The sequence below is a fragment of the Meles meles genome, chromosome 17 (genome assembly GCF_922984935.1).
Source record: "Meles meles chromosome 17, mMelMel3.1 paternal haplotype, whole genome shotgun sequence".
NCBI lineage: Eukaryota > Metazoa > Chordata > Mammalia > Carnivora > Mustelidae > Meles > Meles meles.
The window spans coordinates 26685096-26705881 of NC_060082.1; the positions used below are offsets into that span (position 1 = coordinate 26685096).

The 20786-nt window shown below is 51.8% G+C and overlaps 1 protein-coding gene across 14 annotated transcripts in view; it reads left to right on the forward strand.

The window, feature by feature from the left end:
- PLEKHA6 (pleckstrin homology domain containing A6) overlaps positions 1-20786 on the forward strand; it is a 140957-nt gene that overhangs the window by 53645 nt on the left and 66526 nt on the right. The window contains exon 1 of one of the 14 annotated variants that reach the window (XM_045982838.1): positions 12843-13117. The exons of the other annotated variants lie outside the window; for them this stretch is intronic. The gene's annotated coding sequence lies outside the window, so the exon portion shown is untranslated. Of the gene's footprint in view, positions 1-12842; positions 13118-20786 lie in introns of those variants that run through there. 14 annotated transcript variants of the gene reach the window in all.

A 20786-nucleotide genomic window follows, 5' to 3' on the forward strand; every position in this document is an offset into this window, starting at 1 on the left:
TTTGACATGGTTCTTTTTTTGAGAGAGAGAAAGCATGAGTGGGGAGGTTGCAGAGGCAAAGGGAGAGCGTCCTAAGCAGGCCCCATGCCCAGTGAGGAGCCCAACATGGGGTTCCCTCCCATGACCCCGAGATCAGGACCTGAGCCAAACCAAGGGTCAGACGTTCAACTGACTGAGCCATCTGGACTCCCCTGACAGCTCCTTTAAAATTCAGTCTGGCAGGGGAGGTAGGCTTGTGCACAAAGAATTAAGAAAAAGCAGCTCTGGTGCACAGCGAGCTTTGCATCAGATGAAGGAAGCTTCTGGAAGGAAGGGGCCGTTTGGGGCCAAAGCTTGAGGTCAGCGTGAGGGCGTGGAAAGGATGCAGCTCCAGCAGAAGGAACAGCCCCCCCAGACCCTGAGATGCACGGGACAGCACTGAAAAGGGAAACAGAGCAGCCTGGAGAGGGATGGGAGCATAGAGAGCACTCCCGGAGTCTCGGGGCGAGGCTGGAAGGGAGGCTGGCCTGCGAAGGGCCTTGACAGCTCGACCAGGGAGCATGGATTTCACCGTTCAAGGGTGCAGGCAGGGAGGGGGCACAGTTGCTTTCCTCTCTTCTCCTGCCTCGGTCCTTACAGCCCTGTGCAGATGTTACCTGAGGCTCAGAGAGGTTTGTGGCCTGCCTGAGGGTGCACAGCGGATTTGCTATAGGGTCAAAAAGGGAGCTCAGGGCCCTTGACTCCCACTAAGTGGCGCTTTATGTGAGGGACTGTCTTGTTGGTGTTGCTCGACTCCTACTGTTCTTGAGGACACTCCCAAGGGTGACCTCTGGCTCACACAGTCCCCGCGTCTAGCTTTCAACAGCAGCCTTTTCCATTCAGAGAGCCCAGCGTGATTGAACTCGGGACCCCCCCCCCCCCAGATCTTTGGCACAAAGGAGAAGCCACAAGATCCCTTGGAATAGCTTCCTGCTACATTTCCAGGTGCCTGGCTGCCCGGCATGGGGCAGGGTTGGCTCATGGACTTGTTTTTCAAAAGAGATGGGGCAGCATTTGCAGACCGTAACAGTATTATTCTGGATGTTTTGGAGAAGGCCAAGAACCACCTCCTCTCTCCTGATCCTCCCTTCACCTCTTCCAGAGATCTAGTTCCAAGGGTTTACTGCCAGGGCCAGTGTGCCTTGCACATAGTAGGTCTCCACCACCAGAGCCAGCGTGCCTTGCACGTAGTAGGTCTCCACAAACACGTGTCAGGGTGTGATGGATGTATGAGCAATGGACCATGTGGGAAGAGGTAGGGTACCCAGCACTTTCTAGAAAAGGAGATGCAATGGGGGCCTCACAGGGGTTCAGTCTGCACAGAAGGTCCCTCTATCTCCTCACTCCAGTGAAATTCCGAAGAGAGGCCGACCTGTTAAGTTACGGTTTCCAGTGGTTTCTCTGCATCATGTAGGGACCAAGGCTGCTGCTCAGAAGCCCCTTCTTCTAGAAGCCACTCCTCCCTCCGGCTTCCCAGCCCCTTTGGGAGATAGAGCTTGTGTTTGTGCTGAATCCCAGTGGAGAAACACGGCTCCTTCCTCAGCCTCCCGCTGACACGAGCTCCTCACCCAAGAGGGACCCCCAAAAACACCTCCAGTGTTGGGGGTCCAGTAGGAGGTTCTCCCCAGGTCATGTCCCCTTTCTCCTAAATCCATCTCATCTTCAGGACAGGAAGGAGCCTCCATTTAACAGGTGTGAACAGCAAGGCAGGAGGGGGCAGTGGTGCGTGGCAGAAGAGAAGAAGGAAACTGGCAAGTGGTTCTCACTTTTTGGAGGTGGGCAAAGAGGGAAACAAGTAGTGGTGGACAGTCGTGTCTGCAGTTGGGGGAAACCGCCTGGCCTCCTCGGCAGCTGAAAGGCTGCCCTTTGGGGTGCCTGGGTGGCTCAGTGGGTTAAAGCCTCTGCCTTCCGCTCAGGCCATGATCTCAGGGTCCTGGGATCGAGCCCCGCATCGGGCTCTCTGCTCAGCAGGGAGCCTGCTTCCTCCTCTCTCTCTGCCTCTCTGCCTACTTGTGATCTCTATCAAATAAATAAAAATCTTAAAAAAAAAAAAAACAGTTGAAAAAAAAAAAAAAAGCTGTCCTTTATAGGTGTTCCTTACCTGTGTCCTGGGCAGGGCCGGGGGCAGTCTGTTTCCAGCATCCCAGTTAGACCAGCAGAGGCCCACGTGCCGTGCTCCAGTTACACCTGCCTGTGATCTCCTTGTACTTGCTCACCCTGCTCCCTCGCCCCTGCCCGCCTTCCTGCTCCTTCCTCTGCTCCCCGGTCTCCCTCCCTCCCCTTCCATTTCTTCTCCTCTGCCTCTCTCTCTGTATCCATCCCACTTGCCCTCCCTCGCTCCCGCCCAGTCTTCCCCAAACATTTATTGAGGAATCGCCACATGCCAGATACCAGGAACGCAAAGATGAATAAGACACGGTCATGGCCCCTAAAGAACTCTCTGGGGGAGACAGACATCTTAGCCACTCAGCGATGTGGAGGTTGGGCTCAGAAATACCTGTGGGGGAGTTGAGGGAAGGCCCCGGGCAGGGAGGGAGGATTGATGGGGGAGTGGAAGTTTCCCTGGCTCTGGAAGGAGCCCTGCCTCCTTAGGACCTGCCCTTCCTTGAACTCACAAAGTCTGTGACCAGGAGCCAGCTCCCCAGCCTCTCCTGGCCTCAGTTTCTCCATGTTTGCTGGTTGTGTTTCATCAGCAGGGTTTGAGGTTCTCCACAGAACGAAAAGATCCAAACTGAAGTCCCGGATGTCGCCTGGGATGAGGGGGTGTTCGCCAGCTCTCCTTGGAGAGGACAGTAGACGGGGACGCTGGGATTTCAAAGGGAATGATCTGGAGAGCTGATGGGGTAGAGGAACCTGCTCTTTCTCATGCTCAAGCTCTGGGTTTTCCAGAGTCAGGTGAAGGCCAGGGGGCAGCCCCGCAGGAAAGGGGCTCAGTCCCCAATCACAGCCCGTGTTGTCTTCTTTCTCTTCCTTCTCCCCGTCAGAAGGAACAGCTGGGTTTGATGAAACCCAGAGGTGTTTCTCGAGGTAAACAGAGTGCCTTGTGCTGGGGAGGCGGGGGAAGGGAGCTTGTTTGCATCCATCCCAGCAAAACAGCAGCCCACTGGGAGAACCAGGGCCACTAGGCCCTTTGAGACAGAGGCGACCTAATTTCCCAGCTCCCCAGCTCCGGAACCCTTCCCAGTCTTCATGGGGTACGCACTCACATGGTGAGCACTGGCAAGGCTGGGCTTCTTAGGGCTGGAAGACAGGACAGTGGTGCCCCTCCCGATGTTCCGGGGCCGTGTGGAGAAGGTAAAATGAGGCATAATCAGAAAGACCCTGGGACTTCTAAATAAAAGGTGTGGTAGAGCCTAATATCTCTAGGCAAGTTCACCACTGTTGAGATTACTCAAGTACGTAGCCCGTCATAGGGTTATGAGCCTTGTGGACCCCATTATACTTCCAACTCTCATGGTAGAACTCTCTGGACTCTATGGTGGGAGCCGGGAAGTGCTATAGCCTTGATTCAAGACGCTGGAAAATTAAACAGTTTGCTTTTAATTATTTTAATTAATTAATTAATTAATTAAGCTGCTCTTGTAGCAGCATCATCTTCTCAGAACCTTCCTAGGCCTGGCTTTTCTCTCCTTGGCAAGAAGGTAGCACCAAAGTGAGGCAGACAGGGTAGTATAGTGGTTAGAAATCCAGATTTGGGAGGTGCAGTTCAAATCCTGGCTCTAGGCTTCCTAGCTGTGTGGCAACCTAACCTCTCTGTGCTTCTGTTCTGTATCTTGTAAACGGGAATCATTCTACTCTACGTAGGGCTGTTTGTGGATGAAATGATGGGAAGCACTTAGCACCATGCTCTCAGTACCCTCATGCCGCCTTTGCCTCTTTCCCTAAAGCAAGGTGTGCAAACACCTGTGAAGGCTCTTGAGACTCAGGAATTTGCCTCTAAGCGAGTATTGTCCTAGAACAGACACTTCTTAGCTCCTCCCAGACCAGTGGCTTTCAAGTTTTTTTTTTCCTCTACACTACAGAAAGATGTTTACCGTGTAAACAAGGAAACACACACGTGCATGCACGCACACACCCCCTTATACGTGTGTATAAATATATGAAATTACACTTTTCTATACAGCCCTTGTGCCAAGTGCTTTTCCAAGTGTTTTACGCATGTTAACTAACATAATGCGCACAGTAGCCTTATGAGATGAGCACTGCTACTGTACCCATTTTAAAGATGAAGAAACTGAAGTGTGGAAAGATGTAGTGGCTGAGTCTAGAGTCTAACACTGTGTGTGTGTGTTGTGGCTTTTTTTTTTTTAAGATTTTATTTATTTATTTGACAGACAGTGCAAGTAGGCAGAGAGGCAGGCAGAGAGAGAGGAGGAAGCAGGCTCCCTGCTGAGCAGAGAGCCCGATTGGGGCTCGATCCCAGGACCCTGGGATCATGATCTGAGTTGAAGGCAGAGGCTTTAACCCACTGAGCCACCCAGGTGCCCTGTGTTGTGGCTTTTGATATTTTTACAGAATGCCATGTGTTTTGGTATTTTCTATTCTGTTCCACTAAAATTTTAAAATGCCAATCTTGATTACTAAATTGTAATTCAGAAGTTATGGTGTGGGGGGTACCTGGGGGGCTCAGTTGGTTGAGTGTCCCACTCTTGGTTTTTGGCTCAGGTCATGATCCCAGGGTCGTGAGATCGAGCCCTGGCAGCGTCTGGGCTCTGTGCTAAGTGTAGAGTCTGCTTGAGATTCTCTCTCTCCCTCTGTCCCTCCCCAACCTTGTGCGTGTACTCGCTCTCTCTCACTCTCAAAAAAAAAAAAAAAAAAAAATTCCAGTGTGAAAGTCACTATCTTTTGGATTGTACTCAGAAAGCAAGGAGAGTAATGAAGGGGACACTCCTGACATGCTTGGGGTGGCCTCTTTCCAGAAACAGATGCGGCTCTAGCTGGGACGGTGGGACAGCACCTCGTGGTTCCCAGATGGGGACTCTGAAGACGGTGTGCTCAGACCCCGGGACATGGCTGCCGCTGGGGTCCGGTGTTCGCTCCTGGGGCCCTGGCTGTGGGGATTTTGCTCCAACTCAAACCAGGGAAGAGCATTCCCAGCTGGAGCCCGTGCCTGGAGCCCAGAGCGTGGGGCTCATCGCTGAGCGCCTAAAACACCTGGGAGGCTCTTAAGGAGCCATTTGGTGTTCTATCGACATCCGCTATGTTTTGCCTTTACGTTTGACTTTTGAGATATTTTTATACGTACTGAGTGATTTTACCCTCACAAGGACTGAATTAGGTAAACTGAGATTCTGTTCCGTCCCACGAGTGAAGGAAGAGAGGCACGGATACTCAGGGATTCGGCCAAGAGCGGACTAGTGCGCAGGTCCTCTGGCCTCCACAGTTCTGGTGATTTCAGCTGCAGGTTACACCATCCCTGTCAACCGCCGAGATGCTTAAGAAAGTGAGCGCAAAAAGGCTCTTCACCTACTGGCTCCATCATTCGGTTCCTCCTTCTTCAGCTCCGACTCTGGCGGACGGGGGGTGGTTGGTAGAGTCATTCCCTACTCACCCCTCCGACCCTGCCCCTGGTCCTGTCCTATCCGGATGCAGCAGCCAGAGGGGGGAGGAATGCACTCCTGGCTTACGCCTGTCCTGCCCCCTGTTCTTTTTTATCGGAGCAAGTCTGACATCTGTATTGACTTCCCCAGGGGAGATGGATTTAAATTCCGGGCAACCAGATACAGGTTAACCCAAACACAGGAAGGCTGGAAAAGGTGGAAACCAGGGGGACACTTGTGACCTTTTGGAAGGGACCCTCGTCTCTGCAGAATGGGTCCGCTAAGGTGTTGCCCCTGGAAAGCAGGAGGAGGGGCAAGGTCAGTTCAGGAGGCCCCGCCCGCTCGGAGGGATACTGCTTGCACTCGTTCGGCACTGGCCCTGGGGACAAGGGACCTCTGGGGAGGTCGGGTACCCCTGGGCCGGCCCATCGAGATCATTTCTCCTGGGTCCCTATTCTGAGCAACCCACAGCTGTCCTTCGGGCACCTGTCTCCCCAAGCCTTACCAGGGTGTCTTGTGGGCCAAGGAGGCTCTAACACCCACTCTCACATCCTGCGGCAGGAAAGCCAGGCTCCCGCCCGGCCAGGGCCTCTCCTCCGCACATCAGCGCTGGCGGTGCTTTTAATAGTCTCAGAAATTAGGAAAATGTGTCTCAGAGCCATAGCTGCTCCCAAGGGATCCCGTCTTCCCGCTGGGAGTGAGCCTTCAGATCATTTTATCTATTGATCAGCGAGAAAATATGAACCGAGCAGGAGCCCGTGTGTGCATGGCGGGACTCCACAGCCTGCGCCCCAGTACGCTTCCAGCTTCGGTTTGCGATGAGGGACTCAGGAGGCCCTAAATAGAGAGCAGGTCCAACAGTGTCCGTGGTAATAGATGGGTGTCTATTCCCTTCCTATTCCTGGGGTGTGTAATGGGGCTTTCTGGAAGAGGTGGCCTTTGAGCTCAGCCTTACGGGTGTGTCCACCTGCCTTTCCCGGGAGGTTTACATTCCACAGGCGTCTAGGATGGAATAGGGGACTGGGTTTTGTAGGGGAGTTCCTTAGCTTGTCAGATAATCAGTTTGGCTGAGCTTAACCTTAAAGGTTGGCTCGCTGTGGAGGCTGGAGAGGGGTAGGACCTCCTGGTGAGAGAGAGGCGGTGGCCCGGCTGCACACGGAGGTGCCTAATTCTTTGGGGAAATATTGAGAAACCGTGGTCTGATTAGAAAATTGACCCACAGGGCAGTGGAATGTGCCGTGTAAAAGATGAAAGGGCAGGTGCTCTAAGGGCCTTTGGGTGCCAAGGAGTTAGGCCTTCCTGCGGCCAGGAGGGGAGGGGACAGCCACTGGGAGTTTCTGAGCAGGAACGCAGCATGTTGGAGACAGGCATGAAGCCTTACTCTGCAGAGGGCCGTATTTCTAAAGCACAAGGCAGAGTCCTAAAGTTTCTCTTACAAGTGCTTCTTGGTGGCTAACCTGAATCTTTCCTGCTGTAGTCAAAGCCCAAGTTGTCTCATCGGAGTTGGAAAACAGCTGAACAGGACCCAGCGACTGGAAAGAAAAGCTATTTTCCCATTCCGGTCAGAGAGAAACCACCTATCTTGGTGGAATAGGAGCATGCACCTGGGTTTTGGGCCAAGCCAGCCGAGTCCTGGGCACGGGAGCGCACTGAGCCCTGCATTGATACAGGGGTGTGGGTCGGGGGTGGGGGAATTGGAGCCCCCAGGGGACTAGAAGCCCTGGATCTGTCCAGAGGTGCTGCCCCCCCCCCCCCACCCTCTGGCACACACCGTCCCTTTGAAAAGCTTGTGGGCAACAGTAGGCGTGTTCAGCCTCCTTGTCTCCGTTGTGAGAGTAAACAAGATGGGGCTGATAAAGGTCTCTGGGCTGGGTGACAAGGGCCTCGGAGGAGAGAGACAAGATATGATTCAGGGAGGGCACAGGAGAAGAGATTGGGGGGCCCCACTGTTTCTGGCTCCAGCTTGCCCGTCTGACCCCTGAGAGGGGGATCTGCCAGGATCAAGGCAGGCAGCAGGTGTCTGTTCCCCTCCAGTCCCCTGCTTTGACCGTCCCCCGGCTCGGGGGAGCGGGCACGAGTTCGAGTCTGTCTTGTCCTCCCAGGATCCTCCTCTGCTCTTGCCCTCGTCCCGTTTCCTGCACCTGCCATCCGCAGTGGCCTCCGAGGGAATCCCGGAGATTCCAGTCTCTAAAAAAGAAAGCTCTTCTTGGCGCACAGAAGCGCTCCCCCCCCCCCGGGCTCCCAGGGCAAGTGGAACATTCCATTTAAAGGCTGAAACAGGAACAGGTGAGCAGACAGTGCAGCCAAGAGAGAGGACTCAGAGACACGGGGTTGGGGGGGTGGGGAGTGCAGAACCACCCACGCTGCTCACCTCCACCCCTCCCCTGCCACCTTCCTACCAACCTGCTCAAGGGCTCCTTGCTTCCTGTGCCCTGACCCCAAAATGCCAGCACGGCAGCACATAGCTCTGCGACACCTGAAAGAGCCAGGTAGGCAGACATCCTCTCAGAACTCCCTGTCCCCTCCCATCTGGGGACCTTCACTTTCCCAGCCTGGGGCTACTGTGTCCCACGATCCTGGGGGCACCGTTGACACCGTGCTCTATGTGAACGGTCCTCTCCACCCCCAGGGGTGTGCTGAGTCTGGGCAGTCGGTGCCAGCAGATAAGTAGGAGGACGGAATCAGACACTTTTCTGTGTTCCAGACAAACAATAGGGACCTTTCCGGGAAGCTCGGGGGGGGGAGGGAGTTGACTGTAAGAGGATCCCTGGGTGGATGCTCTGTGGGGTGGCTCGAACAGGTTTCTGTATTTGCTGCTGATTGCTTAATTAGACACCTACATAGTGCTCTCTGCTAATGACCACATGGCCCAGGGAGATGGCAGATAAAAGGGTGGGTAGCCTGAGAGTGCCGGGTGCAGGCCTCAAGGACAGCTACCTGAGAATGGGGGCAGGAGAGGTAGTGCACCATGGGGTCTCCTTGGGCCAGTCCGGACTAAAGACTAATCAAGAAGAGTGAGTGTCTTCTCTGCCGGGACGGAGAAAAGAAGCAGCGGGCTTGGAGCCCGTTTCTGTTTCCAACATTCACATCCTGTGTGAGCTTTCAACGCTCGGCTGTGGTTTTGGCCTCTTGAGAAACGGGGAGGGTCATCTCCTGTGTCTAGGTGGTCACGGAGGCCAGATGAGCCCAGGCTTGTGTGCATCTCCGGAGGTAGGCGCTGGGAGGTGGAGAGCGACCAGGTGTGTTTCCAGGCCCCTGCAGGGTAGGTTGGAAAGAGGACCAGGTAGGGTGCAGAAGGGCATCACTGAGCCCTGGGAACTCCAGCCAGACAATCAGGAGCCCCTCAGGGGTTTGAAGCAGAGCTTCGATAATGGGCTGACAGCCTGGCTGCAAACATTTTGGAGCTGCTCAGAGGGTGTGGGAGACGCAAAGCACGCAGGTGATTCTCTGCCGAGGTCTGGAGGAGTGGCTGGATCCAAGTGTCTGTGGTTCCTCGGTGCCTGGCCCCAGCACTCCGAAGCCCATCCTCCCAGAACTGGGGCTGTTGGGCTGGGAGTCCTAGTGGCTACTGGGCCAGCCAGACAAATATTTGCCAAAAGCAGACTGCGTGGGGAAGGTGCCAGGACCCAGGTCAATGTTGTGTTTGTGCCGCCCAAACAATGCCATGCTTCATGGGCTCCCGAACGTCACAGCCCTGTTGGGAGGCCTGGAACCACGCCCCCGTGAGGCCTGGCTGATGGGAAGCACAGGGCTGTGCACCGTGGGGGAGCCGGGGGGGGGATGGCACTCTGCTCCTGGGAGGCCTGGGGGGTGCGGGCATCCTGACTTTGGCCTGACTTTGGCTTCATTCCTGCCATCCCAGAAAGGCCTGAATGCCTCTTGAGGATGGATCCAGAAGGGGCTGCAGGACTGTTGTATGAGGCAATCTCCCCTGTGCTTTTGATGGAAATACTCATTTCTGCCCATTTCAGAGGCAGCGTGGTGTTGGCAAAGATGACCAACGGTCATGGGAGCTTTGGACCTTAGGGGAAAGACTGTGACTTTTGAAGCTGGGCAGGCCTAGATTTGAAGTCTGCCTTTAGAACCTACTAGCTGTGACTTGGGGCAAGCTGGCTAACCGCTCTACTGCTCCTTCCCAGGAGCGCAAAATGGGACATTAGGGCCCTCATTGCCATGGGGGATTGTGAAGTTTCCTCCTGGAAGGAAATAAAACCAGTCCTTTTACTGCATAACCTGAATGCTTTTATGTTGAAATGCAGGGAAAGGGACTATATTCAGTTTCACTCAATAAACATTTTTGAGCAAAGGTATTTCCAATTTCAAAGAGTCAGTGATTTTGTGTCTTTAAGAACCCTTTGGACATCTTGGAAGGAAGAAGTATTTGAAAACTCTATTATATTTGGCCGTTATCATTAGGTTTCGGTTACCCCCTCAGAAAGTCTTTATCTGTTTAGTTCCAGACCTGGAAACAATGGGCAGAGGCAGAAAGTGCTTGACCACACTCTACAGCAGTGGAAAAAGTGGCCCTCAGAAGCCGTGAGCGTCTCAGCCCTGTGCAAGTTCAAGTGGCAGGTTCGTCTTTCCTAGGTGCTGGAGAGAGCTTTTCCCGCTTTGGATGGAAGGGCAGATTGCTTAGAACTGAGGTCCCCCCTAAACATGGGAGCCTCTGATTCTGAGATCACCCGAATTCCCCAGCTGAGGATCTAGGTTTCCCTCCTGTATTAGGTGAAAGCATGAGTGATTGGGATTCGGGGAAAATCTCCCCCATGGGGCTTCCTGAGTTCAGAGCAGACTCCCTTTTATTTGGACGAGATTGATTCTAACAGCTCTCCTGGCCCCTAACTGTTCTTCACTATGATCAAAGGCTTTGCGCCTGGGTGCCCTCTTGCCCTGCAACGTGTCTGAGAACCAGCTTCTATTCTGGGAGGATCTTTCCCCTTTGTTCCACACCATCTCTAGCAGGATGGGGGATGAACCGTCAAGCAACTATTTATGGCATTCTCGTTAGGTGCAAGGCACTGGTGTGAGAGTGGAGAGGGAAGGCAAGGAATGAATAGTCCTAGTCCTTCAAAGGCTTCAGTCTCTCTTTTGGAAACAAGTTGACCCAAGTTGAAAGTCAGTTGAGGGTAGAAGGCTGTAGGACAGGACAGTGGAGTGCTAGAGGGCAATAGTAGACATGCTTGGGAGAGGAATAGAAAGCTGGTCCTGGGCTGAGGCACTGGGATAAACTGGGCTAGTGGATTCTGGGCACCGATTACTATCGGGTGATGGATTTGGGTGGGAGAGAGAAAAAGTCGACGTGGAGGTTACAGGCCTGTTTGACTGGGAAGGTTCATGCTGACATTGATAGAAGTAAGAGAACTTGGATGGTGAGCCCATTAATAACCGACCGTGTTTGACCTGTGTAGGTTGCAATAGTCAAATGGTACTGAATAATTTCTGATGAAAGGTTTCCCTCCTGTTCCGTCGCGGATCTGCTCCCAGCTCCCTCCTCAGAGGTGACCACCGTTACAGCTTCCTGCGATGCTCTAAGCCGGTCTAAGCTAAGACCCACGGACCAAGTCCCACCCACCACCTCATTTGTTCTGACCCAAGAGCCAAAAGTGGGGTTTATATTTGAAATGGTTGAAAAAAAAATAAGATTTTTGATTCATTAAACTGATATGAAGTTCAAGTTGTAGTATCCACAAGTGGAGTCTTGTTTACGGCCACACTCATTCATTTGTGCTTATGTGTTTAAGCTAATTCATTGATACTCATTTGTTTATGCTAATAGATTCATGTTCATTTGTTTATGCTGACTTGTCTACATATTGTCTGCGGCCGCTTTTGTATGACAAAGGCAGAATTAAGGATTTGCAACAGAGACGCTATGGCCCATGAAATATTTACCGGCCCCGAAAATATTTACTTTCTAACCCTTTACATAAAAAGTTTGCTGACCCCAGCTGTATGTAGAAACATACAGATAGTTACAGATTATTTCTTAACCCAAATGGTAGCATTTTAAGGTAATCACGCCGCCCCTCGCTATCCTCATTTACTGTATCTTGGTGGCTGTTCCACATCAATCCTATAATATGATTATTCTATGCCCTGACTAGGGCATGGGGAATCTTAATTTGATTTTAGACGTGCTGAGTTTAAGGCAAAGACTCATTACTCTCAAGGAAAATGCTCTAGTAGATGGTTGGGCTCCAGAGGACTGAGGCTTGGAGCGTGGAGGTAGAGACGGGAGAAGCACCTGCAGGGAGGTCTTCTGTGCAAATCTGTGACATCAGCCTCTAGCTCAAAGATTTCCCTTTACAGGAGCAAAGCACGGTACCAAGTCAGCTCTGGATGTTAAAAGTCAGATGAACATAAAGACCACGAGAAGCATTAAACCAGCACCTGAAGGAACAGTAAATACTACACGCCACTTAGGGTTACCTTCCCGAGGGAGAGGGAAGCTGGTGACAGGTGGTGTGTGGCAGTGAGCCGAGCGGGAGGGCAGTGGATCTCTCTGGGGTCCTCCCCCCAATCCACCCCGTTATACCTGTCACCGTATTTAAATTGTTACCCTCTCAGGTGGTGTATTTTGTCTCCTTTCACAACCCAGGAAATTGAGAACCAGAGATGGTAAATGATTTTTCTCACAATACGTGCTTCAAGTGAATATCTATTTGTATTAAAATGGGATTCCATCCATTTTTTTTTCCATCTGACTTTTAAGTCACCCAAGAAGCCAAATCAGGTGAGAGTCACTCCGCAGCTTTGACAAGCCATTTCCTCTTCTGGGCCTCAGCTCCTTCATCTGCAAAATGGGGCCGTTGTCCCCATGCTTTCCCTTCTCACTCTCACATGGCATAATCCTCGTGTGGGTGAATCGTAAGGTAAAGGGCTGGTTTCATAAGAGCCAGATGCGGAGAGTCAGAAGAGTAGAGAGGAAGGGGAGTTTAGCAATCAGTATATGCCGGACTGGTTATCTGGATTATTGTTAGGAAAGGAGTCCCTGATGTGGAGGAGTCTAGAAATCTCTGCTCCTAAACTGAGAACTTGCCCATGGCCCCTCTGTCTCCACCCTGAGGGCCACTTGGGGCGGGGAGAGAGGTGGACAGCGCCTGACAGGGCCCTTCCTGTGTCTGCCAGGCTCTGCTTGGCTCCGCTCAGGGTTTCTAGAGGAGCCGCAGCTAGAGGGCTGTCTGATGTTACCAAGTTGCCGGCAGGGTGGGGAGGGAGGGGAGGGAGGGCGGGTGAGCCATCAGACCCCAAGGAACCGGGGGTGTGAGTGTGTTTATATAGGACTTAGCCAACCTGCAGTTTCAGATTTCAGACCCCCGCTTTATCAGGAGACTTTCCCCTGGTTTTCAGTGCATGCTGGAGCCGGGAGAGGGCCGACACCAGAGCCTTCCTGGAAGGCTAGGGAAATTCTGGATTCTCCGGCTCTCTCCGACTCCTTCCTTCTCATGGGAGCTGTATCGGTCAGCCTTGGCAATTTTCTCCAATCTGGAGTGTTGTTTCCTTCCTTCCTAATCAGCTGTCTGCGTCTTCCAGTTGGTTCCTGACTTCTAGCATGGAAGGTAAAATCTGGGGTCCGGGTCCCTAGGCTAGGAGGAACCGGGGCTACCCAGGCTTTCAGTGCAGAGGACGGCTGGGAGGGGGGCAGGACGCACATGTTGGGCAAAGAAGAGTGGTTTGCAATGAGTGAGACAGAGAGGAGGAAGGAGGGAGGCAGGAGGGAAGGAGGGAGGCAGGAGGGAAGGGGGGAGAGAGAAAGAAAGAATGTGTGTGTGGGTGTGTGTTTTGGAGGGCACTTCTGTTACATTTGGAGAGCAAATTTTCTTTTCCTTCTTCTTTCATTTAGTTCTTTTCTCTACTAACGAATAAGAATGTCCCATGAATGTCCATCTTCCTTGGGAGTGTCCCATCAAAAAGTTAGGAAAAACCTTCTGACTTTCAGAATGTGACTATTTCCTCACTCGGAGGGAGGGGGTCACAGAGGATGCTTAGGGACATGGGTCTGTCCGGGAGATAGGCATCTAGAGGGCTAATGCCCCCAGAGCCCGCCTTGGTTTTTGCAGGCGCTTGGAAGCTAACTGTAAGTGCTGTAGCTGTCTGTGTGGCGGGAAGGTGTCACCGTTGGGAGGAATTAGCCCGAACCAGGCTAAAGAGCTCAAAGCTGTCAGAGACAAGTACCAGGAGCCTTTTCTTCTCAGGGTCTCAGAATTGGGCAGGATGCAAGCCAATGTCTGGGGCAGGGCGGGTGGGTGAGAGGGCACGGGGGGCTTGGCATTCCTCCCGGAAGTGGACATTTGGGTGGGGAGGGGATTGGTGGATGGCGGGTAAGGCTGGCTGCGTGTGGGTCTGCCTCCCCAGGATTTGCATGGTGTATCTCAGTGGCCAGGAGCAGAAAGCAGAGGCCTACCTCCCACGGGGGCCTGGGGAGTGGGCAGCCTGCCCTGGCTGCTGAGACCTTTTTGTACAGTCATGTCCATGGGCAGCACACGCTGTGAGGGAGGATCCGGCCGGGAGGGTGGGCGGGCCAGACCCAAGGAGCCTGGCAAGAGCCGGAGGTGGCTTTTGAAAAGCAGATTTAGGGTGATGAGGTAAGCATTGGAAGTGGAGTGTGGCAGAGTGAGCTGAGGCAGAACATGGAGCGGGTGGGAAGGAATAAAGAGAGGGGTCCGGGGAGTCCTAAGCTCTGGTACCTTCCAGAGCTGCAGGCAGCCGAGGAACTCAGCCCTCAATACAGATATGACCTCCGGCAGGTGAAAGACCCAGGGTCTGTCTACTGACTTCTGAATGAGACAGACGGAGCAGAGGTGATGTGGGCAGGACAAAGGACTGTAAAGACACATTTTCAGCAAGGAAACAGCCTCGTGCAGTTGAATCTGGGATGCAATCACACAGCTGTTTATTAGGCAATATCATGAGTGGGTTGTACAGTATGGTTATTTTTGAAACTATGGGCATTTAAAAATTATTTTTATTTACATCACCATGTACTTCCAAAGAGAATTCCAGTGTCTTTGTATATTTTTTTTTAAAGATTTTATTTATTTATTTGACAGAGAGAGATCACAAGTAAACAGAGAGGCAGGCAGAGAGAGAGAGAGAGGGAAGCAGGCTCGCTGCTGAGCAGAGAGCCCAATGCGGGACTCGATCCCAGGACCCTGAGATCATGACCTGAGCCGAAGGCAGCGGCTTAACCCACTGAACCACCCAGGCGCCCCAGTGTCTTTGTATATTTGACAGATGGTGTGATGTGTAATATTGGCCGACAGATAGCAATAACCCTTCCTTTTATTCAGCTGTGCAGAGCTCCCCGGCGCGGAGCATGCTTTTGCAGACACTCTCCCTTTCTGGCTCTGAGTTCCAAAGATGTTTACCAATCGCTTTCCTCTTCTGGGCATGGTGTTAGACACTGAGGTCCAGATATGGACAAGATCTGGTTCTGGGGGCAGCTGGGTGGCTCAGCCGGTTAAGCACCCAACTTTGGTCTTTGGCTCAGTTCTCAATCTCATGGGTGGTGAGAATGAGCCCTGCATCAGGCTCTGCACTCGGCTGGAGTTCGTTTAAAGATTCTCTCTCTCACTGCCCCCCGCACTTGTGCAAGAACGCACACACACACTCTCTCTTTTTTAAAAGATTTTTTAAATTTATTTGACAGACAGAGATCACAGGTTGGCAGAGAGGTAGGCAGAGAGAGGGGGGAAGCAGGCTCCCTGCTGAGTAGAGAGCCTGATGTGGGGCTCGATCCCAGGACTCTTTGAGACCATGACCTGAGCGGAAGGCAGAGGCTTTAACCCACTGAGCCACCCAGGTGCCCCCCCACTCTCTTTCTTAAAAAAAAAAAAAAAGACCTGGTTCTGTCTTCAAGGGTCTCACAGTCTAACTGCAGTCCCATAAGGAAGACGGAATATCACTCCTACCATATATGCCCCTCAACCATTCACTCACCAGAGGCTGCCTTTATCTCTCGGGTAATTCTTTCTTTCTTTTTTTTTTTTTTAAGATTTTTATTTATTTGACAGACAGAGATCACAAGTAGGCAGAAAGGCAGGCAGAGAGAGAGGAGGAAGCAGGCTCCCCGCTGAGCAGACAGCCCGATGTGGGGCTCGATCCCAGGACCCTGAGATCATGACCTGAGCAGAAAGCAGAGGCTTTAACCCCCTGAGCCACCCAGGCACCCCTCTCTCAGGTAATTCTTGGCTCAGGGGGGCAGAATGCCTTCTTCTCTCTTCTCCTTGGCTTATCTCGACAGGCGAGGGGACTGAACAGTCCAGGGGCTCCCCGAAACTTGGGACGCTCCACATGGAGGTTGATGCTCCCTGAACATTGGGCTTAGGAACATGGCAACCAACGTCTGTTCAGGTCTTTGCAGCTGAGAGCGTGTTCCCATAGCATGTTTGTTGATTCCCCCATCCCTCTCCCACATCTGTCCAGCTCAGGTCTCCTGGGAAGGTGCGATCTCTAAACCTTAGGGTCTTCCTCTTAATTTCCAGGCTTCAGCTGAAAGGGGCATAGAGAGGTCATCTGGCCCAATGATGATTAGTTTTGGGTCAGTGACAAGAGTTTCCACTAGTCTGAGGTGAAATGAGAGAAATAGAGAAAACATACTGAGCCCCCACCCACCCACCCAGAAAGCAGAATTGTACTCAGTTCAAAGGCTTTCTTCCAGGGATGGAAGATGTGCTTCTATTTACTCTGGGGTTATGGCTTTTCTATTCTTTTCATGAGCTGGTGGTGAGAGTAGATGGTAGTTGGGTTTTTAAAATGTCCTTATTTGGCAAAATAAAAAAGTTGGCAGCCTCATAGTGGTTCCTTAAATTTCGTTTTTTGAAATTTAACTCGTGCACAAAATCCAAAAATCTTGCCTCCAGGCAGGACCTTCTCCAAACAGATGAGAATCTCCCTGATAACGGCTCTTTTTTGGGCGGATTCCTGAAAACCTGGACTCGAGCCTTGTCACCGCTGTACCTTCCCCGTGGGTCCTTGGGTCATGATAAACTCATAATGAGTCTCGGTTTTCTCATTTTCGAAAGTTGTGGGAGGGTCTTACCTCCCAGACAAGGCCACGCTCTGGCAAAGGAATGTGCTCTTACTTCCTCTTCCTCTTTATCCAAGAGTCAGAGTCTCCCTTCTCGGAGGGGCTCCAAGATCAGGCTTTGCCAATTCTTATTCCTGTAGTTATCTTTTGGAAATGATGGAAGTCATTTTCTATCCTTGGAGGAGAGCGGGAATTTGTGGCTTGGATTTTGGGAGCAGCGAGAGGTTTATTTCACGTTCGGTCTCCGGTGTTAGTCATTCGGAAATACCCCTTTCGATGGTCAAGAGTTAAGGGCATTTAAACATCTTGCTATGAGTTTTTGAAATGGTGGCTCTTCCTGAACTCACAAGAATATCCCTGTAACTTTCCTAAATCTCCAGGCTCCCGGAGCCATGAGAATGTCTGAGTCTTCCACCTTCTGAGGAGTCAGGCCCGGAATAGCAACAAATATGTGGGAATCCCCGGGCAGCCCCAGCTGCCAGTCTGAGTCATGTGGTTGGGTGCGCACATGCTCGCAGACCTGTAGGGGAGAATGCGTGAAAGGGAAAATCGGTTTGAAATCATCCTAGACATTGAGCTAGATGCTCTTTTTGAGATTTCTTCTAGGACCCTTTTTCTGAAAGCAGATGCCAAGGAGAGAATTTTCTGATTGTCCCCATTTTCATGTTCTGAAACAAGAGCCTTCCTAACCTAGGAAAGCAGTTGAGGTTTAACCCGGGCTGTTAAATTTAGGGGAGTGAGTAGCACGGCCTCACTCAAGCTTGCCTGGGGCAGAGGGAGACACAGAACAAGCTGGTGAAAAACACGGGAGCCTCAGGTTCTGACCTGGAAGACCAAGGCCAGGTGCGTGAAATTCTCCTCTCCAAGAGATTGCTGGGTAGTGACGGGTCAGTAGGACAGTACAGCCCTCCAGAACAGTGCTGGAGAAAAACTCACAGCTGTGACTGATGACAGACACCACAGACCTATTCAAAGTAGCCACAGGGAGGGAGACAAAGTGATAAAGGACCCAGGAAGTGTCAATTGAAGATTTCTGCCACCTGAGCAGTTTCTGCAAGGTAGAGACCTCCACAGTGTCTGTCTGATGGCTCTACCTGGGTGTGGGGCAGGCAGGTGATGGGGACATGACAGTGGTTCTCTTAGCACATCTCTGGTCGCTGGTGATGGTGACTTTCCTTAGGGAGGCCTTCATGAGGATTTTGTCTTAAACTTTGGATAAATTTGGGGACACAGAATCAGGGCATACAGTCAAACTCCTGGAGATTAGGATCTCTTCTGATGTTCAAGCCCGAAGGGCAGAAGGTGTTAACCAGTCAGCATGGCTTTTTCTGACTAGAAGGGTCAACGGGAACATGACTGGGACCTTCAAGATGTCCCTGTCCTTATCATGGTGAATACTGTGGAAAGCAAGCTCTGGACTTCAAGGCCACCTTTGTCTTCAGCTGGCTGCATGATCTTGGGCAACTCAGTCCAGTCTCTGGGCCTCCCGATTCCGTATCTGTAAAATGAGGGAAGTGAACTTGATGGCCGCCATCCCACTTAACTCTGCACACCTCGGTTCTCCTTCTGGTGGACAGCAGGGCCTTTCCCAGAACTTCAGGTAGACTCATTGTTCCACGAGGTAGAGTCTGCAGGTCTGTGTCCAGCAGCTGCATGTCTGTCAGGAGGGTCTGTTGGCTTGAGGTGGCAGGATGAGATAGGTTTTCTTGTAACAGCAGATCCGTGGTCAACCGAGAAGCCCACCTGGATGACTGTGCCTCAGAATGGGTCAAGTCCTTCATAACCACCAGCAAATCCCTGAAATGCACAGCTGAAACCTAGAGATCTGAGAGGAGCAACTGCTAGTTTCCAATTTTAAAAGCCTGGGGGCCACGAAACAGAATCAGGAGAAACACACCAAGCCTGTTCCACCGCGTGCTGGACAGTCTTGTTTCTCCCCCCAGAGCGGCCCATCTTCGTCATCTTTTTCTTCCTTCTTTCGGCCCAACTCTCTGCAAACTTTGCCCCCCCCCATCCCTTCGTGTTCCTTGAGGCTTGGATACTTGTTCCCTGGGAAGGCCTTTCGGGCATGGGTCACACGTGGAGCTGTGGGGTGGTAATGGGGTAGAGAGAGGGTGGGAAGTGCCATGAGGTGGGGAGTTGGGAGGCGTGCTTGGAATATTGGGGCATGTCTGCACCTGAATTCCAATCATATAATGACAGCACATGGCCTCTGCCTGCTCTGTTCAGGTGGAAAGACAGCAAATTCTTACAGGCTGATGGACTGGTCTTTGGATCCTCTCCCTTATCCCATGCCAGGTTGCGTTCCAGGGACCTGGCTCAAGGCTGCAGGAACTAGGGACCCAGGAAAGCTCCAGATTGGAATAAGACAGTACCTCTAGTGGCTCTCCCAAAACCCCTGTCTTCAGGGTCCAGAAGAACAGTATAGACCATAACTGGTCATCTAAACTCCTGGGGCCTGTGGGTAACATGATGCGTGTACTGTGTACTACATCAAACTTCAAGTAGGGTCTGGAGTAGCTCCAAAATCAAACATATTAATCTTCCTGCAGCATGGCTTATCTAAAGCATCACATAAGTGGGACAAAGAAAAGCTATGAAAACTCTCATGCCAGTTCAGGTCACGCTTTGTTGCTAATTAGGTTCAAGTTAGGTTGGGGTCTGCCATGCATTGAGTTAGGAAAAAATGTTCAACTTTTAGATGTTTGTGTATTTGGGGATGCTGTTAAGGCACTGTGGTTCTGGACTGCCTTGTAGAATCCTATTGGGTGGAATTAGCATTCCCATTTTATGGAGGAGGAGGAGGAAGATAGGGCTCGGAGATGATTAGTGACTTGCCCAAGGCCGTTCAGCCGATATGGCGATTCCAGTCCAGAGCTGTCTGCGCCCAGAGCCAGGCTTCTGCCTCCAAGGTATGGCACACTTTACCTCTCTAGCATCGAGGGAAAGAGAGTTGAGGGTGGGGGTGGGGATCTCTGACTTTGGCAATGGCCCCAGTGAGGGAGGTGCTTTCTGCCATCTGATAGGGATCATTTATTGGCTTGTTCTTATTTATACATTGACTTGTGGGATCCCAGTAGGCTACAAGCTCAGAAGAGAGGAAGCTAAAGTTCAGTCAACTTTGTGGCTTACAAGAAGAATCCAGCTGGCTTCATGGGGGCTGAGAGAGCCAAGAACAAATGGGGTCAGATTGGGTTTAGTGAGAGAAGCATCATCTGCAGTGGAAACAACCCCCGTGCAGAACCAGAGGAATGCACAGCGCTTCCTGCCTCCCCACCCATTGCCTGACTGTAGAAGTCGTGCCTCCAGTAGGGACTGGTCTTCTGAGAAGGACTCTCTGGAAGGATCCCAAAGCCCAGATATGGGTGAGAGTGATGTGCAGCTTGAAATAAGAATTCAATTAGGGGGTCTCACTGGTCTTCATTAGCGATGTGAAAAAAGGTCAAAGGAAGTGCTAATTTAATCTGCTGAATCCTGTGCTTTTAACCCTTCATTGGAAAGATGGACATTGGTCTGTTATGGGGGCAATGGCCCCTCCTTCCACTCTCTGTGTGCTGTCAGAGGACAGCTGCAGTGCCCGGGCCATCGTTAGGTCAGATGAGATCTGAACTCCTAAAATCCAGGCACGCAGGTGTCCATGGTGTTCCAAAGAGGAGCCTGCCACCAGCAAACTCTGCTCTGGAAAGGGAGTGGCTGTACCGTGTCCTTCACTAGGAAGATACCCATTAGGAAGGGTGGTAGGTTTGTTGCCATAGGAACAAGGAACATCTGCTCCAACAAGATGAGCAACTTCTCTCCAACTAGAGAACAGAAAGGAAAAAAAGATATTCTTAAAGGGACCCTTAGCTCATGGTATTGGTGCCAGGGAAGTAGTTTATCTGAAGAAGACCCGAGGGGCAGAGCAGACCCCTCGGCCTGAGAGCGCTCTGAGGCTCTGGGGCAGCAAAAGACCCACATTTGCTTTGGAAAATGCAGGAGAACAAAGACAAGATTTTTTTTTTCCCCCTGCCCTGGATAAGGGCTGTCCTCTGAGAACATGTCTCAAAGCTGAGCCCAATTTGTTGGCCCAGAACTCCCCACCTCCCTCTGTCACCAGCCACCTTCCTTGGGGATCTTAGCTCCCCTCTGTGGTTGCCGGCTCCCTCCTCAACATCCCAGAAGCTTTTCTAATTTGAGTAGTAGCAACCTTCCCTGTTTTC